At 45.3% G+C, this 16,207-nt stretch overlaps 1 protein-coding gene across 2 annotated transcripts in view; it reads right to left on the bottom strand.

The window, feature by feature from the left end:
* PIK3R2 (phosphoinositide-3-kinase regulatory subunit 2) overlaps window positions 1–14,617 on the bottom strand; it is a 159,647-nt gene extending 145,030 nt beyond the window's left edge. For both annotated transcript variants that reach the window (XR_012236026.1, XM_073599585.1), the window contains exon 1: window positions 14,394–14,617. The gene's annotated coding sequence lies outside the window, so the exon portion shown is untranslated. The remainder of the gene's footprint in view (window positions 1–14,393) is intronic.
* Between the last annotated feature and the right edge of the window lie 1,590 nt (window positions 14,618–16,207).

The raw sequence follows: 16,207 nt of genomic DNA on the forward strand, positions 1-16,207 counted from the left end.
TGGTCACTCATGGGACTTTTAAAACCTTTGAGGTACTTAAGGGAGAATTTACATTTCAAAACAATATGTTCTATCGTTTCCTCCAGATTCGCCACGCGGCACAGACAGTTCTCGCAATCTTTGCCGCAACCCACCCCCAATCCCATTATAGCGATAATTAAAAACACTGACCCCAAAAAGCTTATATCATGTTTTTATAACATGCTTTCCACACCTATTTCGTCCAAAATGGCCTACGCCTTAAAACCCAGATGGGAGGGAGATGTGGGAACGATGGAGGATGAGGAATGGGAAGAGGCCTTAGAAACCTGCAAGAATGTGTCCCCCAAACTCTCAGATAGACTGTCCCAAATATACATACTTCACCGAGCATATCTTACCCCTCCCAGAATAGCCAGATATAAAAGGAATCAGCCCACTACATGCCCGATGTGTCATATTACAACAGGGACTTTTTTCCATCTCATATGGTCATGTCCCAAAATACAGGAATATTGGAAACAAATAGTGACCTTCTTACACGATGTTATGGGATCTCCCCTAGCGCTAGATCCGAAGTCGTGCCTACTTGGGATATTTCCTGATGTTATCGAAAAATTCACAAAAACATTCCTACAAGAAACTCTGTTCTCAGCCAGAAAAATAATTGCTAGAAAATGGATGAGACTTGAACCCCCAAATATTCTAGAATGGAAAAGGGATATCAACACTACTCTGCCATACAAGAAATTCCTATATATTAACAGAGGCTGCCCTGATAAATATAACAAAATTTGGGACAGATGGCTACAAGAATCCGAAACCTGTACATGAGAGATGTAATCATAGATATAAGAGACATATTGTATGGAAAATATTACATATCCTGCTAAACCGCTTGTAATACATCTCTGCATAAATAAGTGCCTACCATACATGTAATGATTTGTATCTGTGATGTAACTGCCGTTTATGCTGTGTCACCACAAATGTGTTGTTCCTTTTTTTTTTTCTCCTACATGTGATATGTGTACCTGTGTCTAATAAAACTTTTGAAAAAAAAAAAAAAAAAAAAAAAGACTGAAAGGTGCTAGAAAGCTACTTGACGGACGCCGCCAGGTCCGTACCCTGTTCTGCTGCATGCTCCCTCACTAATCCCTCAATGCACTCCTTACAGAGCGCCTTGGTTCAGTATTCTCCCATGGTGACTCTGCATGAGGGACATTTCTACAGCCCCCCCCCCTCCCACCAGGGAGGTGAAACACCCGTGGAGCTACCAGGAATATGTAAGGTAACACCACCCCAGGGTTCCTCTTACCTTGGAATGGCTGGTGCTGTTATCTCCTGGAGCAGCTCGTGAAGCCTCCGCGATCTCCCGCTGAGGATGGATGGTCGATCGTGCCCCCAACAGCTGTCTGTACAGCAAAGAATGAGGCCACACCAGCCCAATGCTTGGCCCACTTTCGTATCCCGCGCCTGGAACCGAAGACGTGGGTCCGGAGGAAGTGCCCGCCCCACCGGAACTGACGTCACCAGTCATCCGGCCTGGCTTCTAGAGCTCCACACGCTGGCTACAAAATGCAGGGGGGATCCGGCGTACCTCTTGCAGCACCCCCCTGGGCGGAGGAACAGTTCCAAGAGAAGTTGATAATTTCAGGCACCCTAGCCCACCTGGCTGCGCATCAGAGAGGAGAGACTACGTCTCCCCCTTCTCAGGAAACACTCAGCCTCAGCCTCCCTGGCTGTCCAGCCCCGGCTCCTTAGCGGTGTCTCCCCGCTGGAGGAAACACCAGAACAGAGGGGCCGGCGGGGCTTAAATCTTGCAGTATAAGGCGGTGTTTCCTGAGAAGGGAGGAGCCAAGGTCTATCTATGGTGGCTGTCCTGAAAGACGAACAGGGAAAATGCCATAAATATATCCCCTATTTTGTAGACGCTATAACTTTTGTGCAAACCAATCAATATACACTTTTTGCGATTTTTTTTTACCAAAAATATGTAGAATACATATTGGCCTAAACTGATGAATAAATGTGTTTGTTTTTTAAATTTGGGATATTTATTATAGCAAAAAGTAAAAAATATTGGTTGTTTTTTGCAAAATTGTCGGTCTTTTGTTTATAGCGCAAACAATAAAAAACACAGAGGTGATCAAATAAAAGGTGATCAAAAGAAAGCTCTATTTGTGGGGAAAAAAAAGGACATCAATTTTGTTTGGGTACAGCTCCGCACGACCGCGCAGTTGTCAGTTAAAGCGACGCAGTGCCACATCCCAAAAAATGGACGGTCATTAAGGGGGAAAACCCTTCCGGGGCTGAAGTGGTTAGGTGATCGCATACCCTCTGTTCTCAGCTGCATAAGGAGCTCAGAGAGCTAGGGGAGGAGAAACAACAACACACTGATCTTCCCAGTGAATGGCTGTGCGTGTCAATTTGATTATTGGAGAACATGCAGCCTGAGTTCCACGGTGTGCTCTCCTGCTTAGTGTGGTCAGTTTTTAATAGGAAAGCAGAGGTACTGGCAGGAACACCGAAGCAATACAGAGAGAACAGGATACTTTTTCTTACAAGTACATGGTACAGCAGGCACATATCAGGAATAGAGAAATTTTGAAGCCATGACAAAAAAACACATTTTTCCTTGTTTTGTTTTCCAGAAAAAAAATGAAAATTTTCAGAAATCTTGGGGAAAAAAAATAGCTTGAAGCAGTTTTACAAATTTTTAATTAGAAGAATATGAAATGTTGGGGTAACATGTTCTTCAAATCCCATGAGAATGCCACCTCTATGTGGCTCCCACTATACTTCCGGGGCTGCAACAGAACTGCTACAGCTGCTATTCCTACCATTTTTCTGATAATATATTTATTTTATGTCACTTATGTATGTCTAGCACTTACATATTAGGTATTATTTATTCATGATTATAGTGTCATTGCACAGTGTTTGTTTTACTCATTACATTAACTCTTGTAGTGTTGTTCACATTGCCAGCGCTGTATTTATTTAATTTATATGCAACAGAACTGCGGCTCTCATACTTGGAAGCAAGTGTTGTAAATTCACCCCTCCTTACCATACCCATTAATAGAACACTTTGTATTCTGCGAACCTTTCATAAAATTAAGTGTTTTGTGCATGGTTAGAGGGGAGGACCAGGGACAGTGTGGTTTTCAGGCACAAGAGATGCAGCTCTCCTGTTGCAGCACTGGAAGTATAGTGAGAGATATACTATCTGGCAACCGTGAAACTCTAACGCATGTAATAATACACATAAGGCAATGATCCTTAAAGGGGTTGTAAAGGTAAAAGTTTTTTCACCTTAATGCATTCTATGCATTAAGGTGAAAACACATCCGACAATACCGCCCCCCCGTTTTACTTACCTGACCCTCGAAAGTCCCACGCTCGCTCCCGACATCCTCTTCGCCGCTCAGCCTGGTCGTTGATTGGCTAGAGTGGATGGATTGAAAGCAGTGCAGCCATTGGCTCGCGCTGCTGTCAATCACATCCAGTGACGCGGCACACTGAGGGGCGGGGCCGAGTGATACAGTGAGCAGCTATGGCCGCCGGCTGCATCACGGGCAACGAGCTGCACAGTGGAGGTAAGTATAACATGTTTGTTATTTAAAAAAAAAAAAAAAAAAAAAAAAAAAAAAAAAAAAAAGCTTTAGTGAGCCTTTAAAGTTTTCTTAAACCTACAACAGTAAAACCAGTCTGTATAGGCAGTAAACCATGCTTATTATACTCGCTGTGGAACCTAAGGGGTTAAAGTGATTGTAAAGTCTTCTTTTTTAAAAAAAAAACAAACATGTTATACTTACCTCCTCTGTGCAGTTGGTTTTGCACAGAGTAGCATGGATCCTTCTCTTCTCAGGTCACTCTTTGCTGCTCCTGGCCCCTCCATCCCGTTGAGTGCCCCCACAGCCAGCAGCTTGCTACAGGGGCACCCAGGCCGCGTCAAAGCTCCGTGTGTCCATTCAGATACGGAGCCCCGACCCGGCCCCCTCTATCCCTGATTGGCTAACTGATTTTGATTGACAGCCGCAGAAGCCAATGGCGCCGCTGCTGTGTCTCAGGCAACCAGGAGGAGAGACCCAGGTGACTAAGACACCTGTGTACATCGCTGGAGAGAGATGGGGCTCAGGTAAGTAATTAGGGGGTGCTGCTACACACAGGTCTTTTTTTATCTTAATGCATAGAATGCATTACGATAAAAAACCTGACTTTGCAACTCCTTTAATCCTCTGCATTGTATAAAAAGGCTGTTTGAAGCTGTCTCCTCAGATCGTGCCCTAATCATTTCCCGAATAGTACAGAGCTCAGAGGCAAGCAGCACATGCTCAGTCATGTGTGTATTGCTAGAGAGTTTGTTTTTTTTTCTAGCAAGAGTGCATGTGATCAGCACAGAGACAATTAGCACTGTCCAGACAGAGGGTCAGGGGTCCTGCATCCTCATAGGACAATCAGGGGAGAATGAAAACTCCTGTTACAAGCTTTAACCACTAAGCCACCGCCCACCGTCATATGACGGCGGGACGAGGCTTCTGTTGTTCTGGGAGGACGTCATATGACGTCCTCGCCCTCCCGAGCCACTAGGGTGCCCGCTGCGTCACTCGGGACCTGGTGCGCGTGCTCGGCGGCCGCGATGTCTGCCGGGCACCCGCGATTGCCGGGTAACCGAGCAGGAGCGTGGATCTGTGCATGTAAACACAGATCCACGTCTTGTCAGAGAGGAGAGGAGACCGATGGCGTGTCCCTTGTACATAGGGACACCGATCGGTCACCTCCCCCAGTCAGTCCCCTTCCCCCACAGTTAGAATCACCTCCTTAGGTCATACATTAACCCCTCGAGCGCCCTCTAGTGTTAACCCCTTCCCTGCCAGTCACATTTACACAGTAATCAATGCAATTTTATAGCATTGATCGCTGTATAAATGTGAATGGTCCCAAAAATGTGTCAAAAGTGTCCGATGTGTCCGCCGCAATATTGCAGTCACAATAAAAATCGCAGATCGCCGCCATTACTAGTAAAAAATAAATAAATAATAAAAATGCTATAAATCTATCCCCTATTTTGTAGACGCTATAACTTTTGCGCAAACCAATCAATATACGCTTATCGCAATTTTTTTTTACCAAAAATATGTAGAAGAATACATATCGGCCTAAACTGAGGAAAAAATTTGTTAAAAAAAAAAAAAAAAAAAAAAAAAATTGGATATTTATTATAGCAAAAAGTAAAAAATATTGTGTTTTTTCAAAATTGTCCCTCTTCTTTTGTTTATAGCACAAAAAGTAAAAACCGCAGAGGTGATCAAATACCACCAAAAGAAAGCTCTATTTGTGGGGAAAAAATGATACAAATTTCATTAGGGTGCAGTGTAACATGACCGCGCAATTGTCATTCAAAGTGCGACAGCGCTGAAAACTGAAAAATGGCTTGGGCAGGAGGGGGGTGAAAGTGCCCTATATTGAGGTGGTTAACCAGATAATGATGGAAGTCACAAGCCTATTTTTGAAATTTGGTGTTTACAAGTTAAAATCCATATTTTTTGCTAGAAAATTACTTAGAACCCCCAAACATTATATATATATTTTTTAGCAGAGAATCTAGAGAATAAAATGGAGATTGTTGCAATATTTTATATCACACGGTATTTGTGCAGCGGTGTTTAAACGCAAATTTTTGGAAAAGGGACACTTCCATGAATTTTAAAAAATCCAAACAGTAATGTTACCCCAATTGTTTTGTATAATGTGAAAGATGATGTTACGCCGAGTAAATAGATACCAAACATGTCACGCTTTATAATTGCACGCACTCGTGGAACGGCGACAAACTATGGTAGCTATGAATTTCCATAGGCGACGCTTTAAATTTTTTTTACGGTTACCAGGTTAGAGTTACAGAGGAGGTCTAGGGCTAGAATTATTGCTCTCGCTCTGACGATCGCGGCGATACCTCACATGTGTGATTTGAACACCGTTTACATATGCGGGCGCAACTTCCGTATGAGTTTTCTTCGCTGCGCGAGCTCGCGGGGCCGGGGGCCCTTTAAAATTTTTTTTTTTTTTTTAATTTATTTTATTTATTTTTAGACTTATAAATTGTGTTTTTAAAAAAAATGTTTTTTTTTTTCTACTTTTATTGCTGTCACAAGGAATGTAAACATCCCTTGTGACAGTAATAGGTGGTGACAGGTACTCTTTATGGAGGGATCGGGGGTCTAAAAGACCTCCGATCCCTCCTTTGCACTTCAAAGTATTCAGATCGCCAAAAACGGCGATTCTGAATACTGTGTATTTTTTTAAATTCGGCGCCATTGGCAGCCGAGTAAACGGGAAGTGACGTCATGACGTTGCTTCCGCGTTTACATTGAGAAGGCTGGAACGCAGCCGCCCACAGCTTCGTTCCAGCCCGCCCACAGCCGCCGGAGGCAGCCGATTGGACACCGGGCCTCCCGATCGCACGGGAGGCCCGGTAAGAGCGGCGGGGGGGGGGGGGGGGGGGATGTCCCCTCCCGCTCCTCCGGTATAACAGCCGAGCGGCTTTTAGCCGCATCGGTTGTTATATACGGGTAGCCGATCGCCCGCTCTAAACAACAGTACCGGGATGATGCCTGCAGCTGCGGGCATCATCCCGGTATAACCCCGGAAAGCCGAGTACGCATATCTGCGTACGGTCTGCGGGAAGGGGTTAAAGGAATTTAGCAGTTTATATTTATTAAAACTATTGCATTTCCATGTTCTGTGTACTGTGGGAGACGAGATATAGTGAATGCAGGGTCCTGGATTTAGCAACACTTTAAATTTAAACTAAACTCTCTCAAACAGTATTACCCATTTGTATATTTTTTAAATTTGCTTTCTGGTTTCTTGGCTAGGTCAAAATGATTTCATACATTCCATAAGTCTTCATGGGAATTTTTTCTTTTTTTATCTGGAAGAGGGACTTCCTATGCTAAAACACAATGAGGGCACTAAAGCCAGCCATAGATGGATCAATTTTGTTTCTTGTAACTACGAGTTGCAGGTAAGAAAGTTAAATTCCCCCATCAACACAGTCAGAGGGGGAATCCCTTCCGCAGCGCTATTGTGTTCTTCCAGTGGGGAGGCACTGGGAGAACACAGTGATTACTGCAAGCAGCTATAACAGCCTCTTGCAATAATCTATAATGTAAAATCTGACAGGCTGCTCCTCTCATGGGGGGGGGGGTGTTGATTATCAGCGCAGCCCCCCCACCCCCAAGGATGCCCACACTGGACCACCAGGGACGCCACTAGGACCACCAGGGATGCAATCAGTGCCCACAATGGATGCCAATCAGAGCCCACAATGGTCATCACTGATTGGCAGGCATTATTGTTTGACACTGATTGGCCTAACAGTGCCCATATGTGCCACCTATCAGTGCCCATCCATGCCACCTATCAGTGCCGCATATTAGTACCCATCATCAGTGCAGCCCCATCAGTGAAGGAGAAAATGTACTTATTTACAAAGTTTTGTAACAGAAACAAAAAAACTTTTTTTTCTGTCTTTTTTTTTTTTTTTTTAAGCATAAAATAAAAATCCCAGAGGTGATCAAATACCACCAAAAGAAAGCTCTATTTGTGGGAACACAATGATAAAAATTTAGTTTGGGTACAGTATAGCATGACCGCGCAATTGTCATTCAAAGTGCGACAGCGCTGAAAGCTGAAAATGGGTCTGGGCAGGAAGGTGTATAAGTGCCCTGTATTGAAGCGGTTAATTGCTTTTTACCGCCACCCATGTGACCGAGCGCCACAGCAACCAGTGGTGACTTGCGTGTAACAATAAATACACAGAAAAGGCAGACAAAATGGCTGTGAACATGAAACAAAATGAGATATACCTCTATGGCCCAGTTCTCTTTTGCCGTGCTAAAATGCACCCTTCAAAGAGTCAAAAGTGCATGAAAAATAGTCTCCTTTAACCACCGCACTATAGCCAAAAGACAGCTACAGTGTGGTCGGCTAGTTCTGGGAGGGCATCGATGGAAGTCTTCCCAGAACCACGCCCCACCATTGCTGGGGTGCACATACAGCGTGCTCTGTGATCGTGGTAAAGGGCCAGTCACAGTGGCCCTTTACCATGTGATCAGCTGTGTCCAATTACAGCTGATCACATGTAAAGAAATTTGCCGGTTATCAGCATTCCTTTCCTCATGCGCTGTCACAGCATGAAGAGAAGAGAGCTGGAAATTCTAACAGCCCACATTTACACTGATAAACAATGCGGCCCCATCAGCGCCCTGATCATCGGTGCGGCCCCATCAGCGCCCTGATCATCGGTGCGGCCCCATCAGCGCCCTGATCATCGGTGCATGCCCCATCAGCGCCCTGATCATCGGTGCATGCCCCATCAGCGCCCTGATCATCGGTGCGGCCCCATCAGCGCCCTGATCATCGGTGCGGCCCCATCAGCGCCCTGATCATCGGTGCGGCCCCATCAGCGCCCTGATCATCGGTGCATGCCCCATCAGCGCCCTGATCATCGGTGCGGCCCCATCAGCGCCCTGATCATCGGTGCGGCCCCATCAGCGCCCTGATCATCGGTGCGGCCCCATCAGCGCCCTGATCATCGGTGCGGCCCCATCAGCGCCCTGATCATCGGTGCGGCCCCATCAGCGCCCTGATCATCGGTGCGGCCCCATCAGCGCCCTGATCATCGGTGCGGCCCCATCAGCGCCCTGATCATCGGTGCGGCCCCATCAGCGCCCTGATCATCGGTGCGGCCCCATCAAGGCCCTGATCATCGGTGCGGCCCCATCAAGGCCCTGATCATCGGTGCGGCCCCATCAGTGCCCTGTTTATCGGTGCGGCCCCATCAGTGCCCTGATCTTCGGTGCGGCCCCATCAGTGCCCTGATCTTCGGTGCGGCCCCATCAAGGCCCTGATCTTCGGTGCGGCCCCATCAAGGCCCTGATCTTCGGTGCGGCCCCATCAAGGCCCTGATCTTCGGTGCGGCCCCATCAAGGCCCTGATCTTCGGTGCGGCCCCATCAAGGCCCTGATCATCGGTGCGGCCCCATCAAGGCCCTGATCATCGGTGCGGCCCCATCAAGGCCCTGATCATCGGTGCGGCCCCATCAGTACAGTGTTGCATGACCGTGTGACAGAGCTGAAAATTGGCCTTGACAGGAAGTGGGTAAAAGTGCCCGGTATTGAAGTGGTAAATCCTAACTGTTCACATTTGTGCAGTCCCTATAGAGAAAGGTGGGATTAGAAAAAGTCTACATGTGGATCTAGACTAGTCTGACAGGAAAGTGAGCTTACAAGAGACACACAAGGAAGTGTATGCACATTTTTTGTATGCAAAATTGCTGCTGTGAAAAAGACCATGGGGGAATTTACCAAGGCTGGCTCTACAATGAGCGATTTTCTCATAGGTTAAAGGAAAGAAAATTGCATAAATTCCCCATCAATACAGTGCTGATGGGGGAATGCCTCCAGCTGCGATATTGTATTCTGATTGTCGTATTCTGACAGCAGGGAAGGCTCCCACTATCAGTTTTGCCGGCTATAGCTGCTGGCAGTGATCGAACAAAAAAAAAAAAAAAAAAAAAAAAAAACCCTATAGGTTAGTTGCACTGAAATTGATAGATTGGGCTGGTTGTATTGGAGTCACATATAGATGGGTCGAAATCCGGGCAGTTCTTCCTGAACTAGCTGAATTTTGATCTGTCTTTGGTTGGTTTAAACCGGTAGTAAACTCGTTTTTTTGAACTTGTACCTACAGGCATGTCTGTAATAAGGCTTACCTGTATGTACAGTGAATATCTCCTAAACTTGCACAGTTTAGGAGATATTTACACTGAATGCAGTCGTGTGCATGTGTGGGAGTGACGTCATGGTGGCTCCAGCCACTCATACAGCCGGAGACCACAAATCCAGAAGGAAGACCAGGTGAAGATGGAAGCCCTGTCAATGGTGACAGCCAGGGTTGCCATCTTAACCCTTCAAACACAAACACATATTAATTACACAGGTACTAAAGTTAATTGAATGCAGATAAAGCACTAAGTGAGTTTAATTACCACTTTAATCAGCCACAGAACCTGTGTAATTCATATGCGTTTGGTTTTAAAAGGGATGAGGTGGCAACCGCTGGAGGGCTTCATTCTAAGGTAAGCATTTCATAATGTGCTAGTATGCGATGCATACTAGCACATTATGCCATTGTCTTGCAGGGGATTTTTATGTACTTTAACCACTTGCTTACAGGTAGCAATACATATACTGCGGCAGGTCTGCTCCATTGCACGAAACGACTTACCTGTATGTCATTTCGTGCAATAGCCAGCAGAGGCAATGTCCGCCGGCCACCCGCGATTGCTCCCCAGAGAGATAGAACAGTGGTCTGCCAATGTAAACAAGGCAGAATGCCGTTCTGTCGGAGATGAATTCAGTGATCTTGTTATCAAAAATCACAAAATCTCTGCGCTTAGGACAGAGAAAAAAGAGAGAAAAAAGGAAGGAAGAGAGGGGGGGGGTAAGGATGAAAGAAACAAGGCGAAGGGGAAGTTGAACCCCCTATAGAGAGGAAAGATAGGGGAGAAAAGGACAAAGAAGAAATATTAAAGAAAAGAAAAGAAAAGAGAAGGGCTAAGGAAAAGGTGTGCTGCCTCCCCTAGTTAGGCCCTTAAAGGGCTAACGAATGTAACAAAGTGTAGATAGGGGTTGTGGCGCTCCCTTATGGGGGGTACATAAGTGAATACTAATAAAGATATTATAATGAATATTAAATACCATACGCAAAGAGTAAATTAGTGCAACAAATCTTAATGCTCATACATTGATTAATACCATCAAAAAATTGAAAAATGTGAAAAAAATGAAAAAATGATGAAAACATCCCATTCACATGTAATGGGCAAGTGTGAAGTATTAATCAATTGCAGGTGCTAACCATTATATATATAGTGCATGTGCAGTTCTGTAATTAGTCCAACATGTCCCAAAAGTAGATGACAATGCAAGCCAATAGGAGAAATAAATATAAAAAGAAAAAATGAGATAAAAAATTCAAATGGGGTAAAAAATACAAAAAGTCTAATCAAAGGTGATATATTCAAAAATATATATATCAGAACAAAGTTCCAACTGCATTGGTGACTGTGGTGCCCACAGAGAAGGATATCAGTGACTTCTGTGCTCCCCTTTTGGCTCCCCACTCACCGGCTCCCAATACCCCTGCAGGGGTGACAGACACTATAAGGTTCCAATGCCGCCCTCTTGGTTGGTAACCCGTGGTTGCTGAAATATGGTTATCCTCTGTCCCAGGGTTCCCAGGTCAGTCATCCATAACACCTTACACCACCACGTCCAAGAAGGGGAATCGCAAAATTTTTAGGCAATAATTTTTGCCTATGGACAAAGGTATTTGGATTGTATTTCTTCTAATGGGGCTGTACCTGGAGGGGGGGCTCTATGATTGAATATCCAATCACATTCTCTATAGCGATGGGAGAAGGGAGGACCCAGCATGTCCGCTTACCATATAACCTGTGAGGTGTAGTAAGATGGCGCCGCCTTTGATAACGTCGATGACGAAACGCGTAAGGCGGGGCTACGCACTTACGTCATTTCCGGGTATGGAGCTAGCGAGCTTGGAACGCAGCTGGACCGCACGCTGCGGGAAAGCTCTTCCTGGTATCGGCTTCATCCATGGTGTAGTGTTTGCGGTTTTTATTCTTGTTCCCACTCGGGGATCAGTTTATTTTGATAAAGTTTTTAAAATTATACTACACTATGAAGTGACATCTTTTCTTATGAGGATTTTTCTCTGGCGATTCCCCTTCTTGGACGTGGTGGTGTAAGGTGTTATGGATGACTGACCTGGGAACCCTGGGACAGAGGATAACCATATTTCAGCAACCACGGGTTACCAACCAAGAGGACGGCATTGGAACCTTATAGTGTCTGTCACCCCTGCAGGGGTATTGGGAGCCGGTGAGTGGGGAGCCAAAAGGGGGAGCACAGAAGTCACGGATATCCTTCTCTGTGGGCACCACAGTCACCAATGCAGTTGGAACTTTGTTCTGATATATATATTTTTGAATATATCACCTTTGATTAGACTTTTTGTATTTTTTACCCCATTTGAATTTTTTATCTCATTTTTTCTTTTTATATTTATTTCTCCTATTGGCTTGCATTGTCATCTACTTCTGGGACATGTTGGACTAATTACAGAACTGCACATGCACTATATATATATAATGGTTAGCACCTGCAATTGATTAATACTTCACACTTGCCCATTACATGTGAATGGGATGTTTTCATCATTTTTTTCACATTTTTCAATTTTTTGATGGTATTAATCAATGTATGAGCATTAAGATTTGTTGCACTAATTTACTCTTTGCGTATGGTATTTAATATTCATTATAATATCTTTATTAGTATTCACTGTATTTACTTATATACCCCCCATAAGGGAGCGCCACAACCCCTATCTACACTTTGTTACATCAGTGATCTTGTGTTCCTGCTATTCAGGAACACGGACCGCTGTGTTCATCTAGTGAGTCCATCTGCTTTGATCGCCCCAGTGCTAACTCCTTTCCTGCAAGTGACAGTACAGTAACAACCAATTACTGCAGTATTTTCACTGGTTACCAAAAAAGTGTCAGGTGTCTGATCTGTCCGCTGCAATGTCGCAGTCCTGCTAAAAATAACTGATCACCATCATTACTAGTTAAAAAAAAAGTGCCAAAAATCGATCACCTAGTTTGTAGACGCGATAACTTTTGTGCAAACCAATCAATCAATATACACTTACTGGGATTTTTTTTACCAAAAATATGTAGCAGAATACATATTGGCCTAAATTTATGAAGAAATTTGATTTTGATTTTTTATTGGATATGTTTTATAGCAGAAAGTAAAAAATAGGTTTTTTTTTTTTTCAAAAATTGTCTGTATTTTATTTGTTTCTAGCGCAAAAAAAAAAAAACTGCAGTGGTAATCAAATACCACCAAAAGAAAACTCTATTTGTGGGAAAAAAAGAGGACATAAATTTTATTTTGGCACAGCGTTGCATGACCGTGCAATTGTCAGTTAAAGTAACACAGTGCCATATCGCAAACAATGGCCTGGCAAGGGAGGGGGGGGGGGGTGTAAAACCTTCCGGAACTGAAGTGGTTAAATGCCGCAGTTAACTACCACTTAAGGCTGGGTTCACACTATTGCAAATTGGATGCAGGGAACCAGGAGATTTTGACTGGCTCTCTATGAAGCCGGTTCACATATCTCTGCTGAGGCTCCGGTGCAAACTGCACAGGAGCCCTGTGCGTCTTTTGGTCCAGTTTGAGGTCCGAATTCAGCCAAAAATTGGACCTGAACCGGTGAACGGAGACACACCGGACCCCCTGCTGTGAGCTGCATGCAAAGATAGTGTGAACCCAGCCTCAAAGCAGAGTGCCACTTTTTTTTTTTCTTGCAGGGAGTGGGTACCTGGTTTTGACAGGTACCCACTCCCGCTTCTGGGTAAGGATGGGCTCGGGCGTGTTTGCACACTCCACGTGCAGAGCCCGCCGGGAAGTCGGCACGGCGCTGCGCTAACCCCAGGCAGTGAGACATTTCCTGATCTCTGCAGCCACACATCGGAAAAATGTCTCACTGCCTGCGATTAGCGCAGCGCCGACTTCCTGGCGGGCTCTGCACGTGGAGTGTGCGAACACGCCGGAACTCATCCTTACTCCTGGGTAAGATTGGCGATCTATGACATTTCCGGGCCCCTCCTCCTTCCCCTGGGACACACACAGGTCACAAAAGACGGCGGAAACATTCAGAAAGCGCAGCGCGACTGAAGGCTTCAATGCCGCTTTCCCTTACTGACAATGCCGGGACATGCACACAATGGACGGATCGGCCTGGGGGTGTGGACATTGCGGCCTCCCTGAATTGGTCCCCATATTAATGGGCAGCAGCTACAGTATTTGTAGCTGATTATATACATACACACACATAATATATATATATATATATATATATATATATATACACACACACACACACATATATTTATTTATTTTTTACATGCTGGAGCTCCTCTTTAAAACTACAGAAGGAATGCATGGCAACCAATCAGCTTCTAGCTTTCCTTTCCAAAGCCTAATTGAACTGAAGCTAGAAGCTGATTGGCTGCTCTCGTTTTCGATAAATCTCCTCTTGGTCTTCCAGAAGGAAATCCTAAATGTAATCTGCCATTTTATGTGGGACTTCCTTCTGCTTTCAAAAGGGGTGCGTTAAAATAAGTCCACCGTCCCCAAAGAGAACACATCACTAGGAACGGTTTTCTTTCGGTCCCCCGTTATGTCCTCCTCCCCCCTGAAGTGAAGAAAAGTAATCCTATCCTGCTATACGCACAACTTTTCCCTTACCCTCCTCACAGCGCTCCATGTTTCATGGTGGCCGTTCTCCTCAGACTCTCGCCTGTCCCGAGCCTCCCCCGCCTAGGACATTACAGCGCCACACGAACACTCACTGCAACGGCGGCGGCTGGCATGTTCTACGAGAACCATTCACCCCCCTGACGAGCGCTGAGGCCTGCCACCGATACCCAACCACAGCAGTGCGCCTGCGCCATCACACCCCTCCCCCTTTGTTAGGACGTCCAATGAGCTTCCCCCACCCCAATGCCTGCCTAGGGGTGGGCGTGGTGACGTGCATGACAAAAAAGGAAGGAAACAGCACTAGGTCACTGCAATGGCCAGCTGTGCTCTTGGTTGTCTTGCTGCTTGTAGTTCCACAGTACCTTGACTGTTTTGTCTTAGTCCTCACAGTTAAAGCAGAAAAAGGCTTTTATTTGTCACTTGGATAAAACATGGACCTTGGTAATGGTGCACTTATACAGCTGTAGCCAAAAGTTTGGAGAAGTATTCTTATTATACAGGATTTATATAGCGCCAACAGTTTGTGCAGCGCTTAACAAAATAAAGGCAGACATTACAGTTACGTTACAATTTGGTACAAGTGGAATCAGAGGGCCCCGCTCGTTAGAGCTTACAATCTAAAACATGACACATTAATTTTCACAAAGTCTGCTGCTTCAGTTTCTTTAGATCTTTTTTTGTCAGCTGTTACTATGGTATACTGAACAGCGGTGGCCTGTCAATCAGGGACTAGCACCCCCCCCATCTAAATACAGGGGTGTCGGACGCATGGGTGTGTTTTTTCGAAGTACATGATTGGAGCCAGAGGTTCTAATAGGCTTAAAAAAAATGGTGTGTTCAGGGCGCACCCAGTTGTGTGACAATAGCGAATGAATATTCACTATTGTCACACTGATTCTCCTCCTGGCCAAACAAAAAGTGGGTCATGAGACCCGTCACCCGATTGGCTGAAAAGACAGGTTACTCTATTGGACACCGAGGAGGAGCTGCATGATGCAGAAGAGGGGAGGAGGACACAGGAGCCCTCAACCCAGCCATTGCCCGCTGTCAGTAGGAGTCCGCATACCCACCAGCAACCTATAAGGGGTAAGTGCCAGGGGTGTCGCCAGCGGACCAACCAAGCAGGGGGGACAGGGGTGGTTGTTTGCGCCCCCCCCCCAAAAAAAAGAAACCAAAAAACAGCTGATACTGAAGTATGATTACAAGCATTTTATAAGTGTCAGTGCTTTTATTGACAATTAAATACCTTTATGCAGAGTCAATATTTGCAGCATTGATCCTTCTTTTTTTTTTTTTTTTAAGACCTCTTCAATTCGCCCTGGCATGCGGTCAATCGATTTCTGGTCCACATCCGGACTGATGGCAGCCCATTCTTGCATAATCAATGCTTGGAGTTTATAAGCATTTGTGTTTTTTTTGTTTTTTTTTACCCACCTCCTGAGGATTGACTACAACTTCTCAATGGGATTAAAGGGGTTGTAAATCCCTGTGTTTTTTTTTTTTTTGCATTAAGGTGAAAAAAAACACCTGGCAGTCACCGGCCCCCCATCTTACTTAGCCCTGAAATTTCACCTGGCGGAGCCGTGCTCTTCCTTTGCATTGGGTTCTTGGCTCCTGATTGGATAGATTGATAGCAGCACAGCCATTGGCTCCCACTGTTGTCAATCAAATACAACGGCAACCAGGGGGGTGGGGCCGAGTCGTGTCTATGGACGCAAATGCTGGACGCGGGAGTGTGCCTGCAAGGTAACCCCCTGGGACAGCGCTTCACCCAGGGGGTTATCTGATAAGAGGAGGAGCCG

This window comes from Aquarana catesbeiana, linkage group LG01 (genome assembly GCF_042186555.1).
Source record: "Aquarana catesbeiana isolate 2022-GZ linkage group LG01, ASM4218655v1, whole genome shotgun sequence".
In the NCBI taxonomy this organism is placed as follows: Eukaryota; Metazoa; Chordata; class Amphibia; order Anura; family Ranidae; genus Aquarana; species Aquarana catesbeiana.